Here is a 12774-nt window from a genome sequence, read left to right as displayed (position 1 = left end):
CAATAAATTGAGATATATATGGATGGTCGTCGATGCGCGTGGGCGTCCTGCAAAATGTATTCCCAACGCATCCTACACTTTCCCCATGGGATTTAAGTCGGGCAAACGGGCAGACCAGTCATTTCTCTGAATATCATCTCGTTCAAAGAGCTCCTCCACCTGGGCAGTTGCTGCTGCTACGGTCGCAGGTTCGAATCCTGCTTCGGGCATGGCTGTGTCCTTAAGTTAGTTAGGTTTAACTAGTTCTAAGTCTAGGGGACTGATGACCGCAAATGTTAAGTCCCACAGTGCTTATAGCCATTTGAACCTGCGCAGTTCGAATTGGTCGCGCAATTTCATCCACAAGAATGAAATCGAGGACGAGTGCTCGGCTTCAACTACTCGACATGAGGGGAGGAGTACAGCGTTACAATAACGATGACCTGTGAGTGTACAGTGTTGAGATATTTGGAGGTGAGTAAGGCATGCAAAATTATGCCTCCCCATACGATAGCGCCAGGGCCAGCAAAACGTTGATGTTCGGCAACGTCCCTGGGTACGTCCGGCATTGTCGGACATGGTAGTTTTGGTGGTTCAGGTGTTATGGTACGGGGATGTACAGTTTTGCGTGGGCGTAATGACCTCCAAATCTTTGAACAGTTACCGGTCAACGCTATTGTGGAAAAGTATGACAGTAGTTCATCTTTTCATGGGTACATTCGGCAATGACTACATTTTCATGGACAACAGTTTACAGCCGCATGTAACAGCGCACGTGGTAGCAGCTCTCGGAACGTGGTGATATTCAGAGAATTCACTGCTCTGCCCGGTTCCCCGACTTAAATCCCATCGACCACATATCGGATCCGATGAAGAGACACTGCAGAACGTCCACATGCACCAGCGACCATCCAGCAGTTATCAATCGCGCAGGTTGAGGAATGGAACACCCTACAACAGAAATCATTACCAACACTGAGGACCGAGCGAGGTGGCGCAGTGGTTAGCACACTGGACCCGCATTCGGGAGGGCGACGGTTCAATCCCGCGTCCGGCCATCCTGATTTAGGTTCTCCGTCATTTCCCTAAATCGCTCCAGGCAAATGCCGGGATGATTGCTTTGAAAGGGGGCGGCCGACTTCCTTCCCCATCCTTCCCTAATCCGATGAGACCGATGACCTCGCTGTCTGGTCTCCTCCCCCAAACAACCCAACACTGAGGTCAGCACGTTGTAGAGCATGCTTTGCTGCCCGTGGCGATTACAGACCATGTTAAGAAGCACGAGCCGTCGTTTGTTATCTCCAGGGGACCACCATGAATCGCGGTGTCTTCAGCGTGTTTTTTCTTTGAATGAAAGTGTCATTTATCTTCGTCTGGTTGCATACTTTCTTTCAGTTACCTTCTGTAATATACTTTAGCAGATTTGTCAATATTTGGGCCAAGTTTCATCGAGCTGTTACTTGGCACAGACACATCATATGAAAGTTACTTTCCTTCTTGAATTTTGGACACCAGGGTACAATATTCCGCAAAGCACTGTACTTTGTCTGTCAGAGGGCAGTTAATCCCAGTGTCTGCGTTTGTCTGCTACAATCCGTATGTGTAAGGGACGGAAAAATGGTGAACAACTTACTTCTGAATGAGCCATAATTAATCTTCTGTTAATCAACTAAAATCAGTAAGCAGTGGAAAGGTATCTGGACTCGGTGTGATATATATGGCATTGTACGGCCATTATGCGAAAGAACTTGCTCTTCCACTAGCATCAGTCTATCGTAGGTCGCTGCACTAACAGTATCAAGACATTGAAAGAAAGAGGACAGATCACTTCCACATTCAAGAAGGTTCGCTCGGGACATGCAGGTAAATATAGGCCTATTTTGCTTAAATGAATTTCTTGTAGAAATATGGACAACACTTATGTTCACACATTATGACCATTTGAGAACTATAATATGACGAGGGTTGGAAGTTAAATAGTGGCAACTAATTATTCACAACCGATACAAAAGAGTTACACGTTTGCACCTGTTACTGTCCTTCAAAGCAGTCACCAGCGTTGAGTAGAACCCGTTGCCAGCGATGTGGAAGGCGTAGTATACCGTCAGCAGAGCCTGTTCTGTTGATGGTGCGAATGGAGCGCTCTACTGCCTGTTGGATCTCGAACAGTTCTGAAGCGAATGCCACCGTGAATGCACGATATTACTGTTCGTTTTTGGAGCATCACCTGCGACCAGCTTTGCGAAAGAAGCGGCGACACTTTCTGCGCAACCCAGCCATCATTTTGCACGACAATGCGCGGGCGCATACAGCGCAAGCTGTGGCTGCTCTGTTCGGTTGATAGACTGGGAACTACTGTACTGTACCATCCATCATATTACCCGGACTTACGTCCTTGTGACTGATTCGATTCCGAAGATGAAGGAACCACTTCGTGGCATTGGCCTCAGAACTGTTCCAGAGATTCGACAGGCAGTGGACCGCTCCATTCGCACCATCAACAAAACAGGCTCTGCTAACGATATACTACGCCTTCCACATCGCTGGCAACGGGTTCTACCCAACGCTGGTGACTACTTTGAAGGACAGTAACAGGTGCAAACATGTAACTCTTTTGTATCGGTTGTGAATAAATAGTTGCCACTTTTAAGTTCCAACTCTCGTAAGCCAATATGGATTTGCCAAATTCAGCTCGATATGTTCAAGCGCTGTACACGACAGACACACTTTAGAAGGTGATCATTCGCCTGGTGGCGCCGCGTGTTCACAGTGTGGTAAAGCTATTGACACATGGACCATGCCTTCGAACGCCGAAGTTTTACATACCAAGTTCAACGTACTGCTGAAAATTCAGAAATGATGTCACTCGTGCGTACTGTACGTGTTCTCAGCGTGGTATATGCGGTCGTAGCGATCAACAGCGGCATCTGTCAGCTGCATCTGGCTCGCAGATCACACTGTTTACAAAATGAACGGACGCAAAATTCCTTCGTTAGCAGTGTTAAAAAGTACAGTTCTTCCCTTGTCCATATGCTGGTTTACTTGTTCTGTCTATAGTATAAACACTGAGGTGACAAAAGTCATTGGATACCTCCTAACATCGCGTCCGACCTTTTGCCTGGCACATTACAGCAGCGCGATGCAGTATGAACACAACAAGTCGGTGGAAGTCCTCTCTAGCCATATAGAGGGTGTCCCATTTATCTTGACCACTCTAAATAACTGTTTGTCCAGATGCAAATTACAAAATGTTTCAAGCAAATGTTCTTTAGCCGTCAGGGGAACATCAATCAGCACGATTGTCTTCGTTGTAGCTTTGTTTTTTTACAAAGACGTGAACAGTTGTATGACTTTTTTAAATGGCGCCCTGTATTTTTATTCGGTAATTCATTTCCTCTCCTAAAGACCTACTCGAAATGTATTACAATGTACTATTCACTGAAGCACAACGTTATTAATTACATTGACTTTGGGCCCGGGATCACAAACTCGTCCACTTGTCGAAATTGTCAGAGAACAAATTAAAAACCAAGTAAAAACATAACACAAAAATGACTGACTCTCGTGTACCATCGCCCAGGAGTAGAACATTCAAAGTTGCTCAAAGTGGTGACCCTGGACACCAATACACTGGTGCACTCGTTGAATGAAACACTTATTTGCTGCTTCCAGTGTTGCCTGCTGAAGAGAATTACAAGCAAGCACGATACGTTCATGCATGTCCTCTGGAGTTGTTGGAATATCGTGATAGACAACGTCTTCAATGCATCCCCAAACAAAAAAGTCCATATGATTTAAATCACGAGACCTAGCAACCTAAGTAACTGCTCCTCCTCGACCAATCCATCTGGCAGGATACCTTCGGTTCAGAACACAACGTGTACGCAAGGCATTATGTGCTGGACATCCATCGTCTTGATACCACATAAGCATTCTGGTTCTTAGCGGCACTTCATCCGGAAGAGGAGGAAGAATTCGTCTGAGGAAGTTGCCATACGCTGTGCAGTTTAGACTACCATTGATGAAATAAGGGCCAATGATTGTAGTACCAAGCATCCCACACCACACGTTAACTCTCCACTGACGCTGATGTTCCATCTGTCGAAGCCGACGTGGGTTGTCGCTGGACCAAGAATGCATGTTCCTTGCATTTACCCGTCCTTTGATACAGAACATTCATCGCTAAATAGAACATTGGAGAAGAAGTTCAGATTGACGAGAATTTTGCTCGTGTGCCCGCTGACAGAACTGTACACGATTCTGGAAATCATTCCCATGCAATTCTTCATGTAGGTGTACATGGTAAAGATGGAACCGGTGTCCTGTAAGAATGGGATATACACTGGTTTTAGGAATTCCAATCTCGTGTTCAAGCTGTCGTGTGCTCACATGTGGGTCCATAGCAACGGAAGCGAGAACAGTAACTTCGGCAACTTCGTCTGTGCGAGTGTTACGACTGTTGCGTTGTCGATGGTTGAAACTTCCCGTTTCCTGAAGCGTCGCAACAAGACGAGGAAGCATCCGTCGGGAAGGTGGGTTCTCGTCGGGATATCGCTCTCTGTACAGTTCCGCTGCCTGCGTAGCATTTCGCCTACCTTCAACAACAACAACAACAACAACAATAAAAGAAACGTTATGACGATGCCGTTTGTGGGAAGGACAGCCTTTACTGTATGCCTACTCTCCACAACAGTACATAAAATGACTAACTCTTAAACTGACGATGGTTGACGGAATGACGGGTGTGAATTCTACTTATGTTTACATTTGTCCTCTGTCAACGTCAGCACGTGGATGTATTCCATTACCCCGGGTACCTCGCACTAAGCCCTGGGAGCGTCTACATCTACATTTATACTCCGCAAGCCACCCAACGGTGTGTAGCGGAGGGCACTTCATGTGCCACTGTCATTACGTCCCTTTTCTGTTCCAGTCGCGTATGGCTCGCGGGAAGAACGACTGTCTGAAAGCCTCCGTGCGCGCTCTAATCTCTCTAATTTTACATTCGTGATCTCCTCGGGAGGTATAAGTAGGGGGAAGCAATATATTCGATACCTCATCCAGAAACGCACCCTTCCGAAACCTGGCGAACAAGCTACACCGCGATGCAGAGCGCCTCTCTTGCAGAGTCTGCCACTTGAGTTTGCTCAGTATCTCCGTAATGCTATCACGGTTACCAAATAACCCTGTGACGAAACGCGCCGCTCTTCTTTGGATCTTCTCTGTCTCCTCCGTCAACCCGATCTGGTACGCATCGACGTGAATGTTGTGTTATATAATTAATAACGTTGTATTTCAGTGAATGGGACACTGTGATACATTTTTGAATAGGTCTTTAGGAGAGGAAATGAATTACCGAATAAAAAATACAGGGCGCCATTTAAAAAAGTCATACCGCTGTTCATATCTTTGTAAAAAACAAAGCTGGAACGAAGGCAATCATGCTGATTGATGTCCCCCTGACGGCTAAAGAACATTTGCTTGAAACATTTTGTAATTTGCTTCTGGACAAACAGTTATTGAGGGTGGTCAAGATAAATGGGTTACCCTGTATAATTGCGAAAGTGTTGCCGGTGCGGGAACTCTCGGTTATGTCCCATAAGCGTTCGATAGGATTCGTGGCAGGCGATCGGGGTGGCCAAATCGTTCACGATCAGTTCGAAGAACATTCTTGACAGTTGAGAGAATAACTGTGGGCTGGTGACATGGCGCATGGTCATCCATAAAAATTCTGTTGTTTGGAAACATGAAGCCCACGAATGGCTGCAAATGGTCTCCAAGTAGCTGAACATGGCCGTTTCCGTTTCCAGTCAATGATCCTTGTAAACACAACCCACACCATTATGGAACCACTAGCAGCTTGCATAAAGTGCCTCGTTGACTTGTTGGGTGCACGGCTTCGTGATGTCGGCACTACTCTCGAACCATACTGTCAGCTCTTACCAACTGAAATCGGAATTCATCTGACCTGGACTCTGTCTTTCAGTCGTCTAGCGTCATACTGATATTAAAATTAAATCAATACCATTAGCTGCTGATAGGCGTTGATATATATCAACGGGGACAGTTGAAAATGTGTGCCCCGACCGGGACTCGAATCCGGGATCTCCTGCTTACATGGCAGACGCTCTATCCATCTGAGCCACCGAGGGCACAGAGGATAGTGCGACTGCAGGGACTTATCGCCGGCACGCTCCCCGTGAGACCCACATTCTCAACTTATAGTCCACACGCTACATTCGTAGTGCCCCTGCCATTATACCCATTACTCGCGGCAGACAATCCACGGAGTCCCGTAAGAGTTCAGGCAATTCGCGTGCATCTGCACTGAAGGAGGTTAGCCTTAACGATATGTCGATGGCATTTGTTATTTCGGACATGTCATATCGCACCGAAATGGTCGCGAGCCCAGCAGAGGCGCTACAGGTGGTGATGTGCTGTTAACAAAGGCACCCGCGCCAGTCTTCTGTTGTCATAGCCCATTAACGTCAAATTTTGCCGCCTTTTCCTAGCGGATACGTTCGTCGTACGTTCCACATTGACTGGTGCGGTTGTATGATGCAGTGCTGCTTGTCTGTTAGTACTGATAACTCTACGAGAACGCCGCTACTCTCGGTCGTTAAGTAAAGTCCGTCGGCCACTTCGCTGTCCACTCTGAGACGTAATGGTCGAGGTGCGGCATTCTCGGCACAGTGTTGATACCACGGGTTCTTGCATATTGAACACCCTATAGATTTGAGAAATGGAGTGGTAGTTCGAGCTAGAAGAATGGGACATTCCCCGTTCGGCGTCTGTTTACTCCGGTCGTGCGGCCGTAATCACGCCGGGAATCTTTTCAGACGAATCACCTGAGTACAGAGGGGCAGCTCCGCCAACGCACTGCCCTTTTATGCCTCGTGAGCGTGATAATGTCGTCATCCTTAAACGTACGTATCGCTGTCTCATAACTTTTGTCGCTACAGTTTATAAACAAAAACTTCAATAACCGTGAACATGTCGAGGCAAGAAGGAAAGTACCGTGTCCAGTCAATGAGGACATAGGTGCCGGACGCTGTGGCCGAGCGGTTGTAGGCGCTTCAGTCCGGAACAACGCTGCTGCTACGGTCGCAGGTTCGAATCCTGCCTCGGGCATGGATGTGTGTGATGTAGAATGGACAGAGAGTAATACATTTCGTGTGCCACACACTCAGAACAGGGGCTCGCCACAGTAATTGCTGCCTGGAAGGACTGTCATTGCCGGGAGGTTTGATGCCCCGAAAAGATGGGCAACCACTCCTAGGTTTGCACAAGGTGTTTTCAGGGCAAGCATCAGCAATGTGAGCCCTGTGTTGTCAAGGGGTTCAACCAGATGGGTAGATAAAAGCTCAACCACATGGACTGGCTATCGAGCTGGTGACCTAGCAAGGAGACCAAAGGGCTTTGGTGGGGAGGGAGAGTGAGGGGGAAAAAGGGTGAGGGAGAGGAGGGGGAGAGCAACCCACGCCAAAGACGCTAGGGAGGGAGTTCTTCCCCATCTGGCTCCCACTAGGGGTTTCAAATTTGGAGATGTAGATCAAACCCTTGAGGGGGACGAAAAAAGAAAAGCCAAACAGGAGGAGGAAAAGAAACCAACAAAATCTGCAAGGCAAAGTAAAGTCATGAGGATAGCCGGGCCAACATTAGGAAGAACACCAAGAGAAGAAAGGGGCAGAGGGAAAGGAAGAAGGAAGGAGAAGATAGGGGAAGGCAAAGCTGCCTGGAAAATAATAAAGCCTGCAATAGCTCAGAGACCCATGCGCACCACACACGTACCCACAAAAGAGCTGTGAGCCCCCTAGGGGGACAAATTTTGAGATCTCAAGAGACATAAAATGACAAAAAATGTGAAGACTTCTGTATTTCTAAACGTGTGAGAAAAACACTTAAGTACTAACATCAACATCTTTTGTAATGAACTGTTCTTAGATGGAGAAAGCAAGCCATATGGTACATATGTTTCATGAAGACCACAGATATTTTTTTCGACAAAACGAAACACATCTGGTGACAAAAAAAAAAAACGTGTATCACTGGAGTCGCAAGAAAGATTTAAAATGTCTTCACCGATTTCAGAAATAACCTTGGAAAAAGTAGGCCTCTTGAAAGAAGTTTATAAGGCAGGGAAGGGTTGTGTAAACCAGCACTATAGGTAACTGCCAATAAAATTTTGGTTCTATGATTGTTATTGTCGGTTATTACCCAATGTTTTATGTCTATCATATTACAGGTATTGTGTGGTTTTTCTTTGTACGCTATTTACTCACGTATTTCTTCAAACTGCCAGTGATTGCCACAATTTTCTTCCTCTCAGCAACCACATTTTCCAATATATAAACTATTTTTGAAGTGCCAAAATGTACTAGAATAAATAAAAGTGTATAAAACGCGGCATTGTACACTGTACTTGCGGTGAGACTGTCACAATTCCTGAAATCCACTGCCTGTGTCCTCTGGCCTGCCAAGGAGCACTGCAGCCCGGAGTCCGTGGATGAACCACGAAAATCTGCGACATTACGCCACCGGCAAACAGACCCGGCTTGCAGGCAGATCGGTGAGGGACAGGGCCTGCACGTTAGTGGGAAACATGGGCTTCAGGTTGGCCAGCCTGATCCGTTAAGAGATACCCACAAATCAAATACGGCCTGCGTTTTTGTCTCGTCATGGAGGTCCGCTGGTGTGGCCAGCTATTCACGAGCCACAGACAGCATGTCGACGAAATGAGACTGCGGTGATCAGCCCGTGCAACAGACAACTTGTTCATATACACTGGGAATCAATAATAATGACGATAGGTAGCAACTCACCATAAAGATGATTGCTGAGCCACAGACAGGTGTGTAGGAAAGAGAATCATCCTCTCGCAACTAAATTTTAAGCCAGAGCTCTTGTCAGAAAATGAGAGTACACACACATTCACACAAGCACTCAGACTCAACTCGTGCACATATCAGCGCTGTCTCCGGCAGCTGCGTCGACAATGTGTGAGAATCAGGTCCACACAAACCACTCCTCACGCCTCCCTGTCACTCGTCGCCAGCTGCTGAGGTAGGAGCAAGAAATGGTGGCAACACTGACTGCAAGCCGAGGGGAGCGGTAGAAGTAGAAGAAACAGTAAGAATGAGGGAGTAGGGAAGCGGCTCGCGTACTCAGCTGCGCCCAGCCAGCGACGACGCATGACATCTAGGTAAACAAACCAATTCATCTGCTGAGACAAAAAAGATATTTTTCCAATGTTTTTTTCATATTTTCCTGATACGTTTGAAATTCCATGATATTCCCTTATTTCCAGAACTTGTGGCAACCCTGAGGACATTATGACCAGCTGCCTAACCAGTATCAACCACTTACTGCTTCAGTCAAATGAGGACGCGATTTCGAATCAAGTCATAGATGTGTGCCGTTCTCAGATTTGGGTTAATCAGTACGAGTTAACGTTTCGTGTCAATAACTGTGTTCAGTTTGCATTTTTTTCTAGTGTTGGTTTTGCCGGCTGGAGTGGCCGAGCGGTTCTAGGCGCATCAGTCAGGAACCGAGCGACCGCTACGGTCGTAGGTTCGAATCCTGCCTCGGGCGTGGATGTGTGTGATGTCCTTAGGTTAGTTAGGTTTAAGTAGTTCTACGTTCTAGGGGACTGATGATCTCAGATGTTAAATCTCATAGTGCTCAGAGCCATTTGAACCGTTTTCTAGTGTTGGTTTTTATAATAAATGTCTTCAAAGTACTCAGTTTTTCTTCATTTCTTAAGATCAGAGCCCAAGTACCGATCCTGATTAAGTTAGAGTAGAGTATTCTCACAACTTGGGGATTTATTCACATGTTATTCCCGGCTACAGGTTGTCAATGACAGGGCTAATTTAATTCACTTTTAGGAGTGAGCATTCCACTGTGAACACAAACACTGACAACCATCACACCTACACATACCCTATGTACAAGTATGCTTGGAGTAGCACTGGGTGATGACGAACAACTTTGAAAGAGTAACTGCTGAATATATCTAGGAGTAACCGTTCACGGCGACGTTAAGTGGAATGACTCCATAAAACAAATATGAAGAAAAACAGATGCTTGAGTAACTTTCATAGGAGGAATCTTATAGAAATGTAACTAGACCACGAAGGAAGTGGCTTACAAGGCACTTGTTCGACCGATTCTTGAGTACTGTTCATGTGTCTGGGGCCCTTACCAGGTAGGACTGATACAAGAGAGAGAGACAGAGAGAGAGAGAGAGAGAGAGAGAGAGAGAGGGAGAGAGAGAGAGAATCCAAGGAAGAGCGATGCCTTTCGTCACGGGATCGTTCGGTAGGCGCGAGACCATTACGGAGATAGTCAACAACTCCAGTGGTACACGTTGCAAGAGAGGCACTTTGCACCACGGAGAGGTTTACTACTGAAATCCCGAGAGAGTATGTCCCGCAAAGGGACAACAACTTCCTCCCACATACATCTCGTGAAATGTCCACGGCGAGAAAATCCGAGAGCTCGGAGGTAATGCAGACACTTACCGACAGTCATTCCTCCCATGCACCATTCGCGAGTGGGATAGGCAAGGGGCGATCAGACAATGCCTCCACCACAGGATGTCAGGTGGCTTGCCAAGTATAGATGTAGATGAGCTTTGATGCAAGAGCTCAAAGAAAGAAAAGGGGGAAGGAGACAAAGAGTGAGTTCCTGGATTACAAACCGATCACACACGCTCCGAAGCTCCCACCATTGTCCCAGTTTTGAGCAGGGATGTGTGTAGGCCGTTCGTTATCGGCCTAGAAGTTCACACAGTTTGCGCCGGACTGGGGATTTCCTTGACAGCCTAACCTTGCTTCACAGTTAGGTGTCGTGGCAATGGCCAGCAATTCAGAGATATTTTACACCAATTCAGTAAGGCAAGCCGTCGAAAAAAAAAGTTCACACAACTACGAGTGCGCTACACAGATTACGTGGCGTTGACTACTAGGGTCAATGAACAGAAAGGAATTTACCCAAACCGCAATCGACATCAACATTTACATCCGTAGGGGACAGTGAAGTACCGAGCAGAAAAATGGTGTTATCCTATCCTCGAGCTACAACAAGCTAGTGGGGGTAAATACTCCCTGAGGGGTAAAATGAAATTTTCTGAGGGGTAAAAACTAAGCAATTCGATTCTGTTTCAGTCACAAAACTAAATTTCTTTCAAATATCATTAGCATTATCAAATTTTGTAAAACCCTAATATGATTATATAAGTTATCAATACTTACTTTTCCTCTGTTAGTGGCATTAATGTTATGGAGGTTACACGTTCCTCACAGAGTCCACCCACTACACATATACGTTGTGCTATGTCCTGTGCATTGCTCATGATAAAAGTGAGACAGACACATACAAATGCTAAATATCTCAGGAAAATCTCTTCTCCAAGTTGTAAATAGTACTTGCAGTAGTCCAGAAATTCCTTAATATCTCGTTTCGGAACAAATAAATGAATTGACAGCATGACACAGAAGTAACTACATAAACTCGTGCACAAGATTATTACTGGTTCAAATGGCTCTGAGCACTATGTGACTTCTGAGGTCATCAGTCGCCTAGAACTAATTAAACCTAACTAACCTAAGGACATCACACACATCCATGCCCGAGCCAGGATTCGAACCTACGACCGTAGCGGTCGCTCGGTTCCTGACTGTAGCGCCTAGAACCGCACGGCCACTCCGGCCGTCTAGGTTGTTACTACTACTACTACTACTACTACTACTACTACTACTACTATTATTATTATTATTATTATTATTATTAGAGTGGTTAGACATGAAGCATTATCAGCCTCAGGTCACGCAATTTAAAAAAAAAAAATGGTTCAAATAGCTCTGAGCGCTATGGGACTTAACATCTGAGGTCATCAGTCCCCTAGAACTTAGGTTAGTTAGGCTTAATTAGTTCTAAGAACATCACACACATCCATGCCCGAGGCAGGCTTCGAACCTGCGACCGAAGCGGTCACGTGGTTCCAGACTGCAGCGCCTAGAACCGCTCGGCCACACCGGCCGGCTCACGCAGTTCAGAAGTAAGGGGCCCAGCAATCGAGTGATTCACAAACGGTAAGTACAGCGCACGCATCTGAACTTGTTTTTATTTAAATGAGGTTGCAGTGTGCAGGTCATGTAAATGCCGCAATGGAGATGAGTAACGCAGAAGTAGTATGTTTTGTAACAAGTGTGTACCCTCATTGAGGATAATTAGCTTTCTTATCTGAGAAGGAGTTCCGAGTTGTGCTTGCGACACACTGCGAATTGCTTCATCATTCATTCTGAAACACACACACACACACACACACACACACACACACACACACACACTCTAATGAAAGACTTTTTTTTCTCTCCCTCTTTCATTTTTAAAATGATGAAAGATGTGAAAGACGATTGATATTTATAGTTTAGTTTAGCTAATAAACCCGCCCTCCCTTCCCCCCTTTTCCCCCCTCCTCAACATTATCACCAACTTCAGTTACACGCTAATGTTTGATTGCACTCAGGGGTAATCGTGTAAGAAAGCTTGGGAACTGCTGGTATACTGACTGATTCTACAATAACATGATGGAATCCGCACTTTAGACCACAGTAACTACCTTTTGCCATTTTTTATAGTTTTTGTTGTTACACATAATGCGTTTTACGAAACATATGTAAATATTTCGTGTTCTACACATTAAAGTGCATTAAAGCTACTTGGAACATAATTCGTCAGGTACAGAATTTTGTGGGGTGTAAAATGCTGTATATTTTTTAGAACTATTTA

General features: G+C 45.8%; 1 non-coding gene across 1 annotated transcript; it reads right to left on the bottom strand.

Moving 5' to 3' along the window:
• Positions 1 to 6057: 6057 nt before the first annotated feature.
• Positions 6058 to 6132, bottom strand: Trnat-ugu. Its single transcript has one exon. It is a non-coding gene; the product is annotated as a tRNA-Thr (tRNA).
• Between the last annotated feature and the right edge of the window lie 6642 nt (positions 6133 to 12774).

This window comes from Schistocerca piceifrons, chromosome 1 (genome assembly GCF_021461385.2).
Source record: "Schistocerca piceifrons isolate TAMUIC-IGC-003096 chromosome 1, iqSchPice1.1, whole genome shotgun sequence".
Lineage (NCBI taxonomy): Eukaryota > Metazoa > Arthropoda > Insecta > Orthoptera > Acrididae > Schistocerca > Schistocerca piceifrons.
This window is presented reverse-complemented; position numbering and strand designations above follow the sequence as displayed.